The 17,845-nt window shown below is 54.8% G+C and overlaps 1 long non-coding RNA gene across 5 annotated transcripts; it reads right to left on the reverse strand.

Moving 5' to 3' along the window:
* Window positions 1-932: 932 nt before the first annotated feature.
* On the reverse strand, window positions 933-16,954 carry LOC307177899. Of its 5 annotated transcripts, none has more exons than XR_013825106.1 (3): window positions 16,717-16,954; window positions 15,131-16,584; window positions 933-13,466 (listed from the first exon to the last, which is right to left on the reverse strand). It is a non-coding gene; the product is annotated as an uncharacterized lncRNA (long non-coding RNA). The 5 variants fall into 5 exon arrangements; XR_013825107.1 differs by lacking the exon at window positions 16,717-16,954 and having other exon boundaries at window positions 15,131-15,224; window positions 15,684-16,665; XR_013825108.1 differs by lacking the exon at window positions 16,717-16,954 and having other exon boundaries at window positions 15,131-15,224; window positions 15,302-16,665.
* Window positions 16,955-17,845: the final 891 nt, after the last annotated feature.

Genomic DNA, 17,845 nt, shown 5'->3' on the forward strand with positions numbered 1-17,845 from the left:
TGACCCAGTGAAGATGGACTCAGAAGTGAAACTTCAGGCTCAGGTGAAATCTAACTCTGGAGGTTGGGGGAGAGACACCCAGAGCCCAGCTTCCCCACCTCCCAAGGAGGAGCTGGGTCACCCCCTCCTGCAGCCACCAGGAGTAACTAGCAGGCACAGTATGCTGCCAGGAGCCCCACTTAGAGGACCGCATGCCTGCCTGCTGGGTGAGGCTCGTTTCTGTCCCCAGGAACCTTTCCAGAAGCGTGCCCAGCCTCTGCAGTACTGCCCCCACTCCTCTTGGAAGGAGAGCAGAGCATCTCCCCAAGTCAGACATCCTCCCAGGAGCACAGCCCCGGCAGGCACCAGGAAGCCCGGGGCGTACCCACTAACCTCCAAGTGGCGGTTCTACCCAGTACCTGGGCACACACCTGGCAGAGCACATGGACCGGGTCATGCCCATGACCTGGTTCCACTTCCCTAGGTGGGGGGCGGGAGGCTGGGCAGACAGAGGGTAGGTCTGGAGTCCAAAGCCAGCTTGGAGCACCTTTCTCTCCTGCTTCCCCTGCAGCTGGCCAGGCTGGTGGCTGTACCTTCACGGCTATGCCAGCCTCATTCTGTTATCAGGACTTCTGTCTACCAGTCTCAGGACCTGGAACAGTGAGTAGTGGGAGGAGGCAGGAAGAGGAGGGAGGGGAGGGAGGGAGGAGGAGGGGGGAGGAGGGAGGAGGGGGGGAGGAGGGAGGGAGGAGGAGGGGGAGGAGGGAGAGAGGAGGAGGGAGAGGAGGGAGCGAGGGGGAGGAGGGAGGAGGGGGAGGGGGAGGAGGGAGAGGAGGAGGGGGAGGAGGGAGGGAAGAAGAGGAGGGGGAGGAGGGAGGGGGGAGGAGGGGGTAGTTTCACAGTCTAGTGCATTCCCATCAGATCGGAGAGGGGAACACGTACAACTTCCCCTTTTCAAGAGCTCCGCTGCCCCCACTTTTGTTTCGGTTCCTTCCCCTCTGGACTGGGGATGGCACGGCTGGTGGGCTGGGCAGGGGCGGGCACCCAGGTGCCCAGCCAACTGGGCTCTTGCCTGGCTCCATCTCGGGCCTGGCAGGCTCCCTCGCCCATTACCCGGCATGCCCTTCTCCTTGTCAGGGAGGCCGCGCCCTCTTGTTTTCAAAGTTTTATAACAGTATTGTTTGTTGTCCAGCAGATTAAATTCTTTTGGAGGCGGGCTGGCGGGGGCGGGGGGGGGGGGGAGGTTAGGGAGAGGGAGGGAAAAGAGAGAGGGAGAGAAAACACAAATAACTGCTATTAGGGCCAAAAGATTAAATGAGTTCCTTTCTGAACACAGACTTCACCTGTCTTGGAGAGAGGCCAGTGGCCAGGAGCCCACGTTCCCTTCCTCTCTGTCCCTGTCACTCTCTTCTCTCTCTGCCCCCTCCTCACCTAGCAAGGTGACATGTGGTCTCAGACTTTCCAGGCCACTACTCAGGGTTCAAGCTGAAAAGAAGAAACAGCTAATAGGGCTGGGGGGTGGGGGATTCATGCCTGAGCAACTCCCACCCCAGATAGGAAGCACGACATGCGTCCGACCTGGTCCTGGCAAGGAGACCCTGGATTCCCATCTCCTCAGGGCTTTGGATGACCTTCTCCAGGACCAGATGGGGAGCTGCCCCATTTCAGAAACGGTTCATCTCTGCAGTGAGCCTGTGCCGAGTTCACATGTGAAATAAAAGTAATACATTCTATGATGTCAGGGACACCGGAAGAACTGGACCCCAAGGAAGTGGTAACACTAACGCATGGACAAATATTCCCGTATACCTAAGGAGTGAGTGAGGATGAGAAACAGAAAAGAAGGAAGATAGAAAGCTGATATAAAATAAGCATGATCTTATAAAGAGGGGGAACCAGGGAAAGGTTCCTGACCTGGCAGGCCTTTCGATGCTAAATCTGCAGGCACTAACAATACAAAAGGATACATGATTCTCCGTATTCAATACAACCCTCATTTAGACATTAACTGGTTGACTCTGGACTTTGGTCACCTCTAAGTAGTATGCTCACTTCAACACACACCCGTGCCTTTAGAACAGCAGGCAATGCTGGTGGTCCCAGAGCTGTGGACCTGCCCTGAGATATTCCTCTTCCATCTCCTGCCTTTCTCCAACAACTATGCATGGCCCTGCCTCATGCACCCCTCTCTCTCTTTCTCACACGCGCGCACGCGCGCCCGTGCTCCTTCACGTCTCTGATGCCTATCAAAGATCCCTAGGGCTAGGAGGAACTGGGGGGGGGGGGGCGGGGGGAGTGATACAAATCAGGATTAGAGCAGCTCAGGGCTCTTTCCTGCCAGGGATAAGGGGCAACGTGCCTTTCTCCCTTTTTTATTTTCCAATATTATCAGTCCTATATGGTCAGTGGCAGGAGTTCTCTCTGCAAGGAGAAACAATGCTCATGTGTCCGTCCCCCCCACCCCCCGACCCCGCCCCAGGCTCAGGCGTGCCTCAGAGGCAGAAAGGAAAGATGAAGCCTGCGCCGGATCCTGACACCCACACTCATGCTGTTCTGGGGTGGCCTCAGAGTTCACAGACTCAGGCCCAAAAGCCCCTGTCCAGGACCTCCAGTCTCCCCCTCTCAGATAAAGAAGCCTCATCTTTCCTTGGGAACCCTCAGCAAAGGGGATGCCACAGTCCTTCCCAAAGTCTAGCCTAAGCCACCCTCCCTGCTACAGGTTCAGCCATCCTCTTTCCCAACCTCCAGGCAAACAGGGTCTGATATGACAAATCTTCATAGGTAAAGTTACTGAAGCCTGCATCCACCGAAACAATCCCCCAGTAGCTTCGCCCTCACGGGGTTTCTCTACAAGCCGAGGCTGCATTCGGGGGATACACATGGACAAACGTCCAATCCCAGTCCTTCTTCAGGGAACACCCCGGGATAAAGCCTAAGCCACCGTGGCTAAATGTGTTGTAAATTAACACTTCTTTCCCCTTCAGAGAGGTTGTGGCCTATTTGAAGGAAGATCACACAGAGGGGCCTCATGGCCAAGAAGACGCGCAGCTCTCCTTCTAAAGGGTGAGGGCTGTGCTCAATGTTCAGAAAACACTGACCCCAAGAATTCTCTGACCACCTTCTCCGTGGGAAAGGGCTACTTCTTCAAGTCAATAGTGATTCACACAATCCGAGCTGAAGCCAGCGTGTCCAGTATCTTACTTAACCATGGTACCTCAGCCAATTCTTCCAGCAGGTGCTGTACACTAAAAGTAGCTAACAAACAGGTAACGTACACGCAGTGTGCATCCTGGGCAAAGCTCCGTGTGTACCTTATAAATCCGATGGGAAAATCTCAAAGGCCCCACAGTGAGGCCTCATTTCTAAGAAAGCTACTTAGCAGAAGCATGACCACAGGGACACACAGCAAGTGCCCTTACAGACATGTCAGCACTGTCTGAAGCACTGCACATTCCAGAAGCTTCCAAATGTAAGAAGCCTCACCAGAAACACATGACGCAGGGCTGGCTTCCCAGCCAAGGAGTGCAAGCCAGTCTTCACAAGAGCTCCAAGAAGTTGAAAGAACGGAGAACGGGAGAACCCAGATATTCTGAGGTTTCCTGCCCCTTCAATATATAGAGAAGCGACCCCAAACCTAGAGAGATCAAGTCAACTGCCCAAGACCCACCCCGACCCCTGCCCCGCTCCATGGGTCCCACAACTAGAACCCGAGGAAATGACAACCAGAGTCAGGGGGCCTGGGTGGGTGTCCCAAATTAAGCAGATACAAGCAGTTAGACCCTGGCAGGATTCTCTCTGGTTCAGTGTCATCAACTACAGGGCTAATACCACCCACTTGCCCTCACAGGGCTGTGTGAGGCCAAAAGAGCTCGCAAACGTGAAAAGAACTGTGAAACATCGCACGGCACATGTGAGACAATGGTTACTAGTCAATTCCTCTCCTGCCTGCATCCTAGCCCAAATCCCTCTTCACACCACCCTCCTGGGAGCTGGGGAGGCTGGGCTCAGAGTTACGAATCCCAGGTAAGTGTCCTGCAGAGTGGCAAGCAGACAGCATCTTGGAGAAATGCAGCTATTTTTAATGCTCTGCATTCTGTCTAGCGGGTTGCACAATGTGTGCCTCCGCCTCAGGGTTCCTACCCACGCAGCCCAGGAAACATGGTGGACGTCAGGGACTGAGGCTGCCATGGAGAAGAGAAGTGAGGCCAGGACCTGGCCACTCCTGGCCACAGCCTGGTTTTGCACAAAAGCCCGCAAGGGCCTGGGACCCTGGGCTTTGCTGTATGTGTTTCATTTTTGCTGTCTTTTAAAGAATGACTCAAGACTAAAAAGCCAAAATGGAGCTGGTAGCTCTGAGATATTTCTGTTTTTGTTTTCTTTTCTCTTGTCTTTTTATCGTTTTTTTTTTTTTTAATAGAAGGGCTTAAACAACCACATGAGAAAAGAAGGCTAAATATAAAGGGAAACTTCCTGACAGCAAAGGGGCACAGACCCTGAGGATAAGTCTCAGGGAATGCACAGGACACAAGGGCCCTGCAGTCCTATTTTCTCTCCAGGATTTAGGGCCAGAAAGGATGGTACATCTTTCCTGGGACACGGCATGTCAAGTCACCCCCTGCAGCACAGCAAGCCCCCAGCAGCTCCCACACGGCCCATCTCGAAAAGCCTCTTGGTGCGAGCCAGAGTCCACGTCCTCGGTCACCTGGAGGGTCCTCATCAGCCACCTTCGTGCCATCTTCACCCTTTGCACTTGCTTTTGAAGGTCTTTCAAAAACTGTCTCCACCCACCTGCCCTAATTCATGCCGACAGTGTCCCTTCAGAAAACACGATTACAGCTGCTCTCAGACGGGTCTTCAAGGTCCCACCCCTCTCTTGTGATGCAGATCCTGAGTTTCCGGCTAAGAAATACCTCCATGAACATCCAGGGAGCCCCCATATGGGCGTTGGCAGGAATCTCCAAAAAGATTCTGATTCAACCCTCTCATTTTACAGATAATGAAACCGAGGCCCAAAGAGGTGAAGGGGGTGAGTGAGTTTTTACCAAGGGAGCCAGAACCCAGGCCTGGAGACTCATCTACAGGCTCCCCGGGCCCCCACAACCACACGCCACCAAGACCCACACGGCCCCCTGGCAGCAGGTGGCAGTCTCCACGGTCAGGGTGGGCCAGGCGGCAAGGACCACGGCACCAAAGAGGGAGAATCTCGTGGCCCGGCTCACCCTGGGCCCAGCAGCCACTGCACTCCTACTACGTAGACAAGTCCTGAGCCCAGAGGTTGCACACAGGAAATGTCCCCTCCCCCGTCCCCAGCCACCGACCTCTCAAGACACAGAGCTCGTCCAAGCATCTGATACAAGGGGACTCCCCTCCCTCAGCCTCTGCCTGTCCCTTCCCTACTGCGAAATCTCACAACCACGTGTTCTGGCAGGAGAGGCTCAGCTGAAGTCTGCCTCCTGCAGACACATGTTTTACCAGTGACTCAGCAAAGACTGAACCCGAGTGGCCCCCCGTGCTGCGTGGACCAGAGGTGGCCACGGTGACCAGGCTGAGGTGGAGATGCCAGCTGGCGCCTGGTGACGGTGGGAGACGGAAGGTCAGGAGCAGCCATGGCTAATGGAGAAAATCCTAGTCTGCTGGTGACCAAACTACAGGCTACGGCCACCTTGATTCCTGACTCACGCCAAGTTCCTGTGAGCTCTGTGGACCTTGGATGGATTTTCCCCGCTGTTAGGAAAAGAGAGGGGTTAGTCTGTGTATCAGTTCTCTTTGGAGGCTCAATCAATATGGCTTCCCCAGGTGGCCGAGGTCCTTCCGTCTCTCAAATTCCCTCCTTGACCAACATCTGGATGCCTCTTCTTATGTAGGAGTGTCCTTCTTTTCCATATATGTCTACTTTATTTTTAAATTCTACTTATTATTATTAATGATCTCTCCCCACGTTAGAATATACACTCCATAAGAGCATAAACTTGGTTTTGTGGAATTCTGCATCCCTAGAACCTAGCACAATGCCTGGCACAGATACAGCAGAGACTGAAGACATATTTGTAGAAGGAATGTATTTGCCTGCCTATCCACGGATACCAAAGGGTATCTGCCCCTGCCCTGCCTCCCTCAAAAGGGATGTGATGCAGCCCTCCCTGTGACAGCAGAGTCCCCTGGGTATCTGGCCTTTCACTCTGGGTCACATCATTTGCCTATCCCCTGAAGGTCTTAGCTCCCAAAAATGTCTGGCTTCAGCCTAAGAGGATGAAGAAAAAGTACAGGCTTTGGACTCAGAAGTGCCTGAGTTTAAATCTCAGTAGTGCCACCTACCAAGTGTGTGACCTTGGTTAAGTCACTGAACAATCACAGTTCTTTAACCATAAAAGGGAAGTAACACCTACTGCATATGGTTGTTCTGAGCATGAGATGAAATAAGCAAAAGGGGGCCCTGACAAAGGTCAGTTTCCCTTTCCTTGGCCTGCATGCTGAGACCAAGAACTCTGATGCCTGTCTCTGGGCTCCATGCACACACGTGTTCACTCAGGCCACAGCAGGCAGCCCTGGCTGAAGGCTGGACACCTCCTCCAACCCCCTCCTGGCCTTGATCCTGTGGTCAGACACTGTACAACCATCTCCCCGCATGGCTCTCTCCATCCTTGTCCCCCTGCTACTCCCCTGCCCAGGCTCCGCACTATTGCATCAGGCTCCGCACTATTGCATCAGGCTCCGCAAAGGCCCGGGGCCTGGAGGCGTTCTCTGGCCTTATCAGCCCACGAGCAGCTCCTGCGGAAGGAGCTACCAAGGAACCAAACCCAGTCTCTGCTTTCCTCACAGACACTCCAAGTCCCAGAAAAGCAATGCAAGATGAGGGCCTCCCACAGACAGCCGGCTAGTGGAAAAGGCTCTCTCTCGCATATTTCAGAGGGAGGCAACATGCCCAAAAAAGTGACCAGCATGAGGTACAGATCCTCTCTAAAGCTGCAGCTGCAGCCTCCGGGGCACTCGTGCCAGGGGATAGAGCTAAGATATGCATTAAACAATTCACAGCCCTGACCAGACCAGGATTCAATGGAATAGGAAGGTGCTGACCAATCGGGTCCCCTGGCAGGGCCCCTCCCCCATGCCTCCTGGCCAAGCCACACCACCACGGCTCCAGCGCCACCAGCTCTGTTAACCGCTGCCGGACCCCAGCTGGAAAGGCCCCACGCTGCCTCCTGGCTCCCAGACTGCAGGGGTTCAAAGGTCGAAAAGGAGTGCCAGCTGCGCCTGGCCCCCCTCTCAGCGGATGCCAGCTATTCTGCCAGCCTGGCTTCTGCCACTTAACGTTCCAGGTCTGGAGAAGCCAGGCTGGTGAACAGGAAGGTAAGAACCAGGTGAGGGACAGAAGTAGGAAAATCAGCCGGCGAGCACCAACCCCAATTCTGGGAACACCAGAGGCCACAGAGGCAACTACATCTCAAGGAGCAAAACCAACTTCCCCACCCTGCTGAGGGCAGCGCTGTGAATGGAGGCAGCGGTCACCCGGAGCCAGGCCCGGGGACGCACTGCACACAGGACAGCGAAGGCTCCCGAGCATGGCCAGCAGCTCCATCTGGCTCCAGCCTGACAGCCAGTGCTGGCCAGACTCTAGCTGACACATCTTGAGGGACTTGGCCAGCTCCTCTTCATCTCCCCAGCTGCACCAAGGCTGATCTGTCTGCTTTATTCATGTTCCAGGTCCAACACCCCTAGCCATCCCTCCCTTCGTTACTGCTGGAGGGGCTGAGACTTGTCAAATTCCTTGAAGGAAGAGACGTCGGACTCTTCCAAACGGCCCTGGATTCCTCACTCAGCGAGGATCTCAGGCTGCTCACAGCCAACTCAGAGACTCATCTCAGATGGGAAGAGGAGAAGATGAAACGCTGGGAGGCAGGGTACATCAGACTTCCCTGGGTAGGGGTGGGCGGGGGGAGTGGGGAGGAAACAACAGCCGCGTCCACGAGGCAACGGCAGAGAGTTGGCATCCCACAGGTGCCCCCTGACATTAGCCGAGAGCGTCATAAAATTACCCAGCACCATCCCTTTTATCTTTAGACCCCAGACAATCTGCTGTCAGCTCATTCCAACCAGGCCTATTGGCCCAGAATGTGGCAGGAATCTACTTGATAGGAGAAAGATTTCCTGGTAATGTCTGCCACATTGCCTCCGGTCTGCCTTCTGAACCATCTCTGTAATGTGACGGACCTCCCCAGTTCTGCAGGCCCTCACCGTTTTTAATCACAATCGCTATTACTGTGACCAGCAACAGGTGACGCAGAGAAGGAAACATTTCTACGTCAAACTGCCTGGAGATCTTTGCGATGGTTTACTGAGCCAGGATTTTTTTTTAAGTAAAGGTAATGAGGGCCTAGAGGAAAGTAGTTATTCACTCAAGAAAACAAAACAAAAAAAACAAACAAAAAAAAGAAAAACCCAAAGGAGGCGGAAAGAGCCCCAAAGTCCACTGCCCAGCCCACAGTCTATAAGCTCCAGACCACAGCACTGCACTAAGCGAGGCTAAAGGTGTCCAGACGACACAGGAAGAGAAGGCCCAGTTCCCAGGCGGGCTCGCAGCCCCTCTGAGGGATCAGCATTCAGAATCTCGTGCTATTCGTAGGGGGTCAGGGAGAGCGGCTGGTCAGTTACTGCGGGAGGCCCAACTGTTCTGCCAACGACCACACCCCGCCATCTCCCACATGGCCAGTGCCTGATCGCTTAGGCTGGCCGCCCTGCCCCCGAGCCTTCGCTGGTTACTAACCCCATTCACAGAAAAGCCAGGAAGAGGAGAATGGAAAGAAGGGAGCAATTGTCTGGGAGATTCTGAATGGAGAAGTTTGAGGCTTCTCCACTGAATAAGGAAAACGCCCTCGTGGGAAGAGCAGGGGGTAGGGGAGGGCCTGGAACGGGTGGCCCACACCTGACTTACCTGGGAGGCAGGGAAGGAGGGCGTTGAATCCTATCTTCCTTGCTGCGCCTGGTTTCCAATAAGCAGGCTGGTGATGGTTCACCGACGAGACTGGGATGGCGTCACATCCACCAGCACTTGTGGTCACAGAACCACACAAACTGGGGGCTCAACAGCACCTCTGGAAGGGAGGAGGCAAAGACCCAGCCCACTCTGCCCTATACCTCCCAGCATGACATGCTCGTTCACCACCAGCTCCTCGGAGGACAGCTGGCCCCTTGTGCCGGTCAAGCCAGACTTCCGGAAGCCCCAAACGAGGGTGAGGGCGGGGAACAGACAAGCTCCCGGATGCCCATAGCTGGGTCTGCCTCACATATCCCAAAGAAAATCCAAGAAAGGACGAGGGAGGGCTGGAAGAAGGCAGGGAAGGCAGCAGGTTCAAAAGAAGGAAGAGAGAGGTCAAAAGACATCCTCGGGCAAAGCAGGGCAAACCGGAAACCAGGAAGACACACCGGAGGCCACACTGTGCTTTCAGCCACATCACGTGCCCAGCCTCTCCTCCAAACCCAGGATCCAGGAACCTTCGAGAAGCACCAGCCCCTCCTGGCCCTCAGCCTACATCAGCGCCCTCCTCCACAAGATTCTGAATCTACTAGCATGTGAAATAGGGGGAAGGAGAGAAAGCTTGGCAGCCCTGAACCAGACACAGACACATATACACAGATACACATATGCACGCGTGTGTGCACGCGCGCGCACACACACACCCTCCCCAGTATAAAAGGCCCCATGGAGATGGCTCACACTTTCCAGGTTCTGGTTCTCTGATAGAAGCGCTCCTCTCCCGCAGGGGAGGGCAGACACGTCTGATAAGAACTGCTTAGCACAACGCTATATATAGTCTAGGTTCCTAGCGGCCTAGAGATCTGGAGCTAGAACTTGGCAGAGAACCATGCTAGATGCTGGCAAGGCCCACCCCCCTCCCCCAGCTCCTCCAGCCAGCCAACGGAGAGCCTCACCTCCCTGCTGGGGGCAATGAGCGCAGGCAGGGCCCTTCCATTCAGCCCGTGAACACTCTGCTCTGAGGGACCCGGACTTTTGGCTCTCTGTTTTAGGGAGAATCGACACCTCCTGAATGTGAGGGGGACGCGCGGGGGCTGAACACTGAGTTCTAGCCTCTCTGCAGCTCTCCAGCAGCATGAGGAAATCGATCCAGTCCTCTCTTCTGGAGGACCAAGGGCGGCAGTGTGCAGGAAAGAATGCAGAAGGCACAGCAGCTGGCTAGGTTCAATAAACATCTATCCACTTCCGACGTTTGAAGGGATAAAAGAATGCAAAAAAATACTTACTGCAGAGAGCCAGGCTGCCAGGCAGCTCCTTTTTTTGTTCCAAATAAATGCAAACGGGCACACACTTATCCCACAGGATGACAACTGTCTTCTGCACACCAGCACCATCGTCAGCTGAGTCTCCAGGAGTTTGTCACCTACCCATGGAGCTGAACTCCTCTGAGTTCTCTGTGGGGAAGAAGCGAAAGGTGGGCTCAGTTCCCAGGGCCAACCAAGCAATGCACATGCAGGCCCCAATCAGGGTCCCTTCTGGGCCCCCGGACATGGCCCTCCGCTGCGGCTCACCGTCCACTGACAGAAGAAACACCACGCCGGGCCCAGCATCCTGGAGGAAGGCCAGTCCCAGCGGGCACGCGGTCTCATCAAGGACGGCCCATCCGTCACATCTTTCTGAAAACAAACCTGAAGGACAACAGTTCTCTGAAGTACAGAACCTAGGCTCTCATCACATGCACAGCTTCTGGACAAAGACACACAAAGGATCCAACACCCACATATATACAATTTTTTTAGGTCAAGTTGCTCTCTCCTCAGGCTGAAAAAGACATGACGCAAAGGGGCCGGGGCTGCCTTTGCGCTTGGGTGGGGTCGGCCAGCTCCCACCCCTCGCCCGTCTCACAGTCTGCTGTGACCTGGGCCGGGTCCCCCGTCCCCTCTGGCTCCCAAGGCCCCAGAGCCACTCTTTCCAGACCCCAAAAGAGTCGCACGGGGAAGTCCTCGGGGAGAGGAGGTGCTCGGCGACAAATGTCAGTGCTGGCATCATCCATCCACAGGAAGCGTGAGGCTGAAAAACGGCACCCGAGGAAGGGAGGCAGAGAGCTCCAGGCCAGGCTGGCCCTCCATCTCCTCCCACAAGTTGTTTGCTCCTGCACCCCAGACGCCGGCCGAAAGCGGGGGAGGAGAGGAGGGAGGCCAGATGCTGGGGATGACGGTTTGGCTGAGATTCAGTGGCGATGGAGGCCCATGTTCTCTCTTGCTCCGAAGAAGGCCTGGTGGGGCGGGGCCGGGTGGGCGGGGCGGAGCGGGGGGTGTCACGCGCACAAAGCGCAATGCTGCAGATTCAAGAAAAGTCTAGAACCCTGAGCCGCCATGATGACACACACACAGCCGCAAAGGTCAAGGGCTTCAGGCCCACTACTGCGCCTAAGAAGGAAATGAGGAAGATGAAGGGGAGAAGGTAAGACTTTGATTTGAGATAATAAGGAAAGGAGAGGCTGAAGTGGGCTGCCCAAGGGCTGGTCTTCAGCTCAAGGCCTGTGATGTGGATCCACCACCTTCACGTGATGCCAGCAGAGGAAACCTACGACTCCATATCCCCTAATGGGCACTAGGACTGCCAGGCCCACCCCTGCCCCCTAGAAGGGACCTGCCCTCCATCCAAGGCAACAAGCCACAACCGAGAAATCCCAAAGGGTTTTCTGAACCTGGGAAGATGTCTCTCGTTGGGGACCAGTGAGAGGAGTTCAAGAAGTGATCCTGTTTGCCAAGCTCATCTAATAAAACACAAACAGCTGATTTTCTTTTCAGATTCTAAAATTCAAGGGTCCATAGGGTCCTATTGAGTTATCCGACGTCACCCCCAATCCCGTGCCTGGCGGTGGTCTTTCTTGTGCCAAGCCCTTCCTGAAAATGACCCCAGCCCAGGGTCAGCGCTGAGCCCCGACAAACTGTTTTTGCTGCTTTCATGTTGACAGAACGTCCTGGCCACTCGGCTGAGCGCTCCATCTCCAGGCTCCCGACACACTGAGTCATCATCCGAAGAGGAAAAAAACAACAAAGCAGCCGTCACCAGGGTCCCCGCTGCCGTCGGCTGACGACTCACGGGCTGTCGTCACTCTCTGCTCTGCAGCCCCGGAACTGGTAACAGGGGGCTTCAGGGTGCCCGACTCCCCTCCCATGGGATGCAACAGCATCAGGAAGCAGGCAGCCACTGCTGCGTTTGGAAAGAAGGGAAACTAACCTGGCATCAAAAGGATCCCAGGAAGGCTCACTGTTTAACCCTCACTCCGCCACCACCAATGCTCATGGCGTTTCCATGGTGTTTTCCTGATGCAAAAGTTCCTAATGCAAAAGAGGGTATTTACTCCAGGTGGGGGAAAGGCACTACCTCACAGGCTTCAGGTGCAGACTGCCGGGTTACCTCCTCCCCTGCCCCTGCTTATGATACCACTGAATGCACGTAAGCTTCCTTCTCCCCCAGTTCTTCTCGAGCCACCTGCTATGTTCCTTTCTTAAATCCCCACTAGACAACTGGGCAGGGGGAAGGGAGCTGCATCACTCTCTCTCGGGAACCTATCTGCTTGGCAATATATTAGGCATTTCTGTGTAGTAGGGATAGAGGCTCCATCTCACTGATCGAGAACACTGAGACTTTGAAAAATCAAGTAACTTGTCTAAAACCACCCAGCTAAGATGAGGCAGAGTCAAGATGCAAACCTAGGTCTGCCCAAGCGCCATGTCTCTGCTTCTACGGTCTCCACTGACCTCTGGATTCCGGAGCTTATCCTGCTCTGAAGAGGCTACAACCTATTCCACCTCTGCCTCCTCTTTCGAGAGGAAGGAGACCAGGAAAACTGAGGTTTGTTAGTCCACCAATTTCAGCTACAAAAAATCCCCATTGTCTTGGGTGAACCTAGCCTCAAAGAAAGAGGAGAAAGTTAATGAGGCAGCAGGGAGGGTGGCATGGAAGAGCCAAGTGACCCAGACCTTGGGCGCAGGAGGATGAGCCACCCAAACTCTCACAGAACATCAGGGACTCACAAAACTCCTTAAATAGACACATTTTGGGGATCTACCTCGTATGCGGCATTCTGCAGACACTGAAGACTGAGAGAAGAAAAATGCAAAGGCTTTGACAGACCAGGGTTCTAATCACGATCAACACACTTACCGGCCATGGGACTCTCCTCGCAGGGTTGAGGTGAGAAGTAAACGAAATAACCGCCGTGAACCAGACGGATGTGGTACCTGGCAAACAGAAAGCACCACACAGGTACATGTTTCCCTTCTTTTCCCTAGCTTCCTGGGGCTCACAATCTAATAGGTGACATAAGACTTATACACGAAGAACCACAGCACATCTACAGTAGCACAAAAGAAGCATGGAGCGTATGGGAGTCTGGCCGGATGGGAGGAGGGCTGCTTCTTGTGAAGGTAATCAGGAGAGGTCCACGGAAGACGGTGGGACTGCCGCAGGTGGGTGCAGTGGAGAGGAGGCGTGGAGAGTATCACTAGTGAGAACAGAGAGACAGAAAAAGCAAGAAAAAGTAACTCGTCTGGTTTCTCTGGAATACGTGGTCCACCTAGGGAAACTCAGGGAGGTGAGACTGAGTGTAGGAAAGCTAAGACGAGACTAGTTTCAGACAGCCTCCAGCATACTGCTAAAGGGAAGGAATCTCCTTCTGGAAACCATGAGAAACCATTTTAAATTTCTGAGCAAGAAAGACAAGATGGCCACTGCACGCAGAAGGGCCTGGAGAGGAGAGGGACGGGCAGCAGGGAGCCTCACTGGAGGACTACAGCTGGATCCATGGCACTGGCAGGGGGCGTGCGAAGGAACAGAGAGGAAGAAACGGGAAAAAGGCAGGGCCATCCAAACAAATCCTCAGAGCTGCCATGGACCCCACCCCCAGTCTCCATGGGGAGACTGCCAGAGACAGAACCTATTTGGGGAACACAAACCACAGGTCCGACACGTCTGAGATGAGCTGCCGTATCTCTGCCTCCACCCTCCCGCCCCAAACAAGGCTTTTCCCCGGACTGCTCTAAGCCTCAGGCCGATGAAGGCATGGGAGACCCAGGCCTTCGGGGAGCAATGCCCACGCTCTGGCAAAGCCAGGGCTGTGTCCGAGGGTGGGACTGGGCGGTCCTGCCCCTGGGGCCACCTTCACTGCGGCAGCCACCGCTGTGCCCGCCTCTGCTGCGCTTCTGCCCCCCCGCACCCCCCTCGCCGCCGCCGCCTCCGTCATAGCCCCCGCCCCCCGCCCACTCTGCGGAACTGGCACAGCAGGACCAGAAAAACCAACGCCACCATGTCGGAGACGAGCAGAAATGCCTCCAAAATGGCAGCCTTATGATAAAAAGGAGTCCAAAAATATTATCAACCCACCCAGGGAAAGGGAAAGCCAGAGACAAGGGGAGGGAACTGTCAACCACCTCCCAACTGCCCCCCCCAAACCCTTAACTCTCACAATTGTCACATCTTTCCCTTCAGAAACTTCCTCTCAAAACGCAGAAAGCATAAGAGGGAAAGAAGGGCATCATCCCATCCTCCTGAGAGGTCCTGGGGGCCATAGGTGACACAGGGCATTCAGAAGGACATTCTGCGTTTCATATCCCAAGATGGGGGTCAGCAGTCCATTTCTGTCTTCAAACCCAGCCCCTATCACTGACTGGACAAGAGCTAGCCCTCCAAGGGAGTGGAGCCTTTCACCGCTCACCCACCAGACCCTCCCCAGCTCTGTGGGCCCTGGGGAGCCAGGAGATAGGGTTGCAGGAAAGGGCCGAGAAGGCACAGCCGTGCCCTCCGTTATGTAATAAGAAGGGCGGTGCTGTCCTAGGCCAGAGACCCAGGGCGCATTGCGCTCCCAGATGCGCAGTCATGGGCGGGGGCCACTGCGCAAGGTGCAGGGCTCCGAAACCCCCTCCCCACAGACACGGGGGCTGCAACAAGGGCCAGACGGGGAGCTGGGACCCTGATTTTTCCAAGTCCTCCTCCCCCAACCAGAGGCGAGCAGCCTGCTGCCCTAGTTTTGCTCTTACTCTCCTCACTCCCCAGAATGACAAACCCTTCTAACCTGGGACCTCCAAGCCTCTTGCGGCCCCGTGGCTTTCCGGAAATCCCACCAAATACGCAGTTTCTGAGCAGCGTCCTGGGGTCGGTTCCCGTCCTCACCTTTCCAAGCACCGGGGAGCAGCAGCTTCCAGAAGGCAGGTCCTTCCCATAATGGGCTCAGCTCTGGACAGCCTGGGACGTCAATGCAAATCTCCTGTCCCCGGGGAGGAGCCCGGAGTCAGCAGGAAGCCCAGGGTGGCGGCAACAGCAGCAGTAGCAGCTCTGCCCTACCTTGCCCATGCGTTTCCAGGGGAGCCAAGATTTATTTTGCCGCAACGCTGAGGTGTGGCTGATCGGAAAATTCCCACTAAAGAACGAGTATTTTCTTCCAGTTTGGTCAACCCTCTGCGTGCCCATCTTCCCAACCCCTGCCCCTCCAAAACAAAAGTTTGGGGAGCCCTCAGCTCCTCTCCCTTACAGTGCATGAAGTTAAAAAGGCACAGGAAGAGGCTTCAACTGGTCAGTCAGAAGCAGGCACAGACACAGGAGCATACGCACACCCCTAAACAGATTTTAGAAAGCTGCTGGGCTCCCCCCCCCTCCCCTTTAAGCAAGTGAAATGCAAATTCAGATTTGATACCCTTCCCTCAGCCAATCAAAAAAAGGTTTTCACCTGCCATTGGTCCACCCACCAATCAGAGGAAGTGTCTGGAGTGAGAGCCCTCCCCTGGCCAATGGAAGGCCAGCTCAGTCACTTAGTTAATGATGCAGCAGTACAAGGAAGGCCATCACATGTGAACTGGAAGGGTGCCAACATGGAGACACAGAGAGCACAAGGTAAACAACTTTCCAACGCCAAAAGGATGACATTTAATCTCTAAATGCTAGCTTCCCTTCTCAGCTCATCCTCAACCCCTCTCAGCTGGCCCTACAGATCCTGGGACCCTCACTACCTGTCCCCCCAGAGCCCCTAACAAGATCCAACAGTGACTGCGTCACCATTCCCCACTTTCCCCAACTACGCAGTGACAAACCTACCAGCTTTACCCCACTTCTCGCAGCCCACGCCCCATCCTGCCCACCTGCTCCCCAACAGCCCCAGATTCCCAGGGCCGAATGTTTCAACAAGGCAACCCCTAGAAAGCTGCCCCTCTCGCCTTCCTCTCAACACTTCTCCTCCTCACTCCGTACCTTCTACCTGAGAACCATACGGACGGACAGACACTGATACCCAAACAACTTGGAAAACCAGCCTGTCTGTCTGTCTGTCTGCCCGATAGAAGGACATGGGGGTAGAGGCTGGGAGGTCAGGTGGGGCGCCAGGGACGGCCTGCTCCTCTTTCCTCTACCTCGGTCAGGCTTGAGCAGCTGACGCTAAGGGAAAAGAAATTAAAGTGGAAAAAACCCCTCCCTCAGAAAAAAAAAAAAAATAGCAAAAAGCAAGAAAGAAGGTGAGAAAGACAGAGCACCCACATACGCAGAGACATCGCCCCCGATCCCAGCAAATACGTACGTGGGGGAAGACGGGGGTTACGCCATCAAGTCCTGAAGCCCATCGGACCACCCATCGTCGCCTGCGCAGACCCAAATCTCGGTCGGCCATAAGGTGCCGCAGTCCCGAATGTTCCAGAAACTGGTCCCATTAAACCTTCCACCATCGCCCCGAAACCTCTTGCTCCCACCCCTGCCCCCCACGGCCACCCTACCTCCTCCCCGCGGGAACCGCCCGTGCCACCTTGCGTGTCATCTCCTTAGCCTAGGCTACCCAGAGGCCTCCGGCCCCTGACAGATTTCTGAACGCTTGGCAAGTGAGCTGGCAGAACCTGGTGCCCGGTGTTGCTATGACTTGTTTCTTGATTTCTCTCTCTCTCTCTGCTGCAGCACGGCTGTTGCTAGCAGACCTATCGACGGAGCGCTCGCGCTCTCTCTCTCTCCCTCTCTCTCTCCTCTCTCTCCTCTCTCTCTCTCTGAGCTCTGTGACGCAGATCTAAATTCTCCAGTCTGCTCCTTGTGTTGCAAGAGCAGAACTGCAGCTTTTCCCCTGGAGAGCCAGAGGGCAGTGCCAAGGCTGGTCAAACAAGGCAAAAAAAAAGTTGGGCCTACACTCGGCTTTCCTGGCCACACTTCTCAGCCCCTCTTTTACCCCAGACCTCACTGCTCTGGGGCATAGAGGGCCTGGTCCCTGCAGGCTCAGGCCTTCCCTGAGGGCTCCCCAGCCATAAGACTAGCTTAACTCTTTGAGTGACAGCGCCCAGAACCCAGACAGGGCTGTCCCACACTAAATGTGGCGTCATCTTTTCTTGAACCATGTGAGCTTCTCCTGGACCCGAGAATATAATGGCCCCCACCCTGAGACCACCGTCCTATTAACTCTTTCTGCCACAGACAAGTCCAGAATTACAGCCGTAGCTGATTTTCGTTGTTTTCTGCTTTTTTGGCCACAAACCAGGATCTTTTTTCTTCCTGGAATTTTCTAAGGACAAAAAGCATAATTAAAACATTGCCTGCTTACCCCATGAGTGAGCTCCTTCTATTGGGGCAGGAATCGGAGAGACCAAATTGAGTGGCAGCCTGAAGAATCTAGAGTAAAACCAGTCCGGATCTCCACTCTTCCGGGGCTCAGAATTTTAGGGCCTGTGCAGATAGGTCCAATCACTTCTCAAAAGGCACTTAGGCTACTCAGTCCCAGAGATTCAGGTTGCTGAGTCATTTGTTCCCAAGAAGATCCTCTGACAACATGAAAAGCAGCAAAACAGCGCGGCAGCCAAGCCTGGACCTGCAGTGGCCAACGACTGGCTTCCTCTCTCCAGGGCAGGTGGCCAAACGAGATGAGCA

This window comes from Stenella coeruleoalba (assembly GCF_951394435.1).
Source record: "Stenella coeruleoalba genome assembly, chromosome: 1".
In the NCBI taxonomy this organism is placed as follows: domain Eukaryota; kingdom Metazoa; phylum Chordata; class Mammalia; order Artiodactyla; family Delphinidae; genus Stenella; species Stenella coeruleoalba.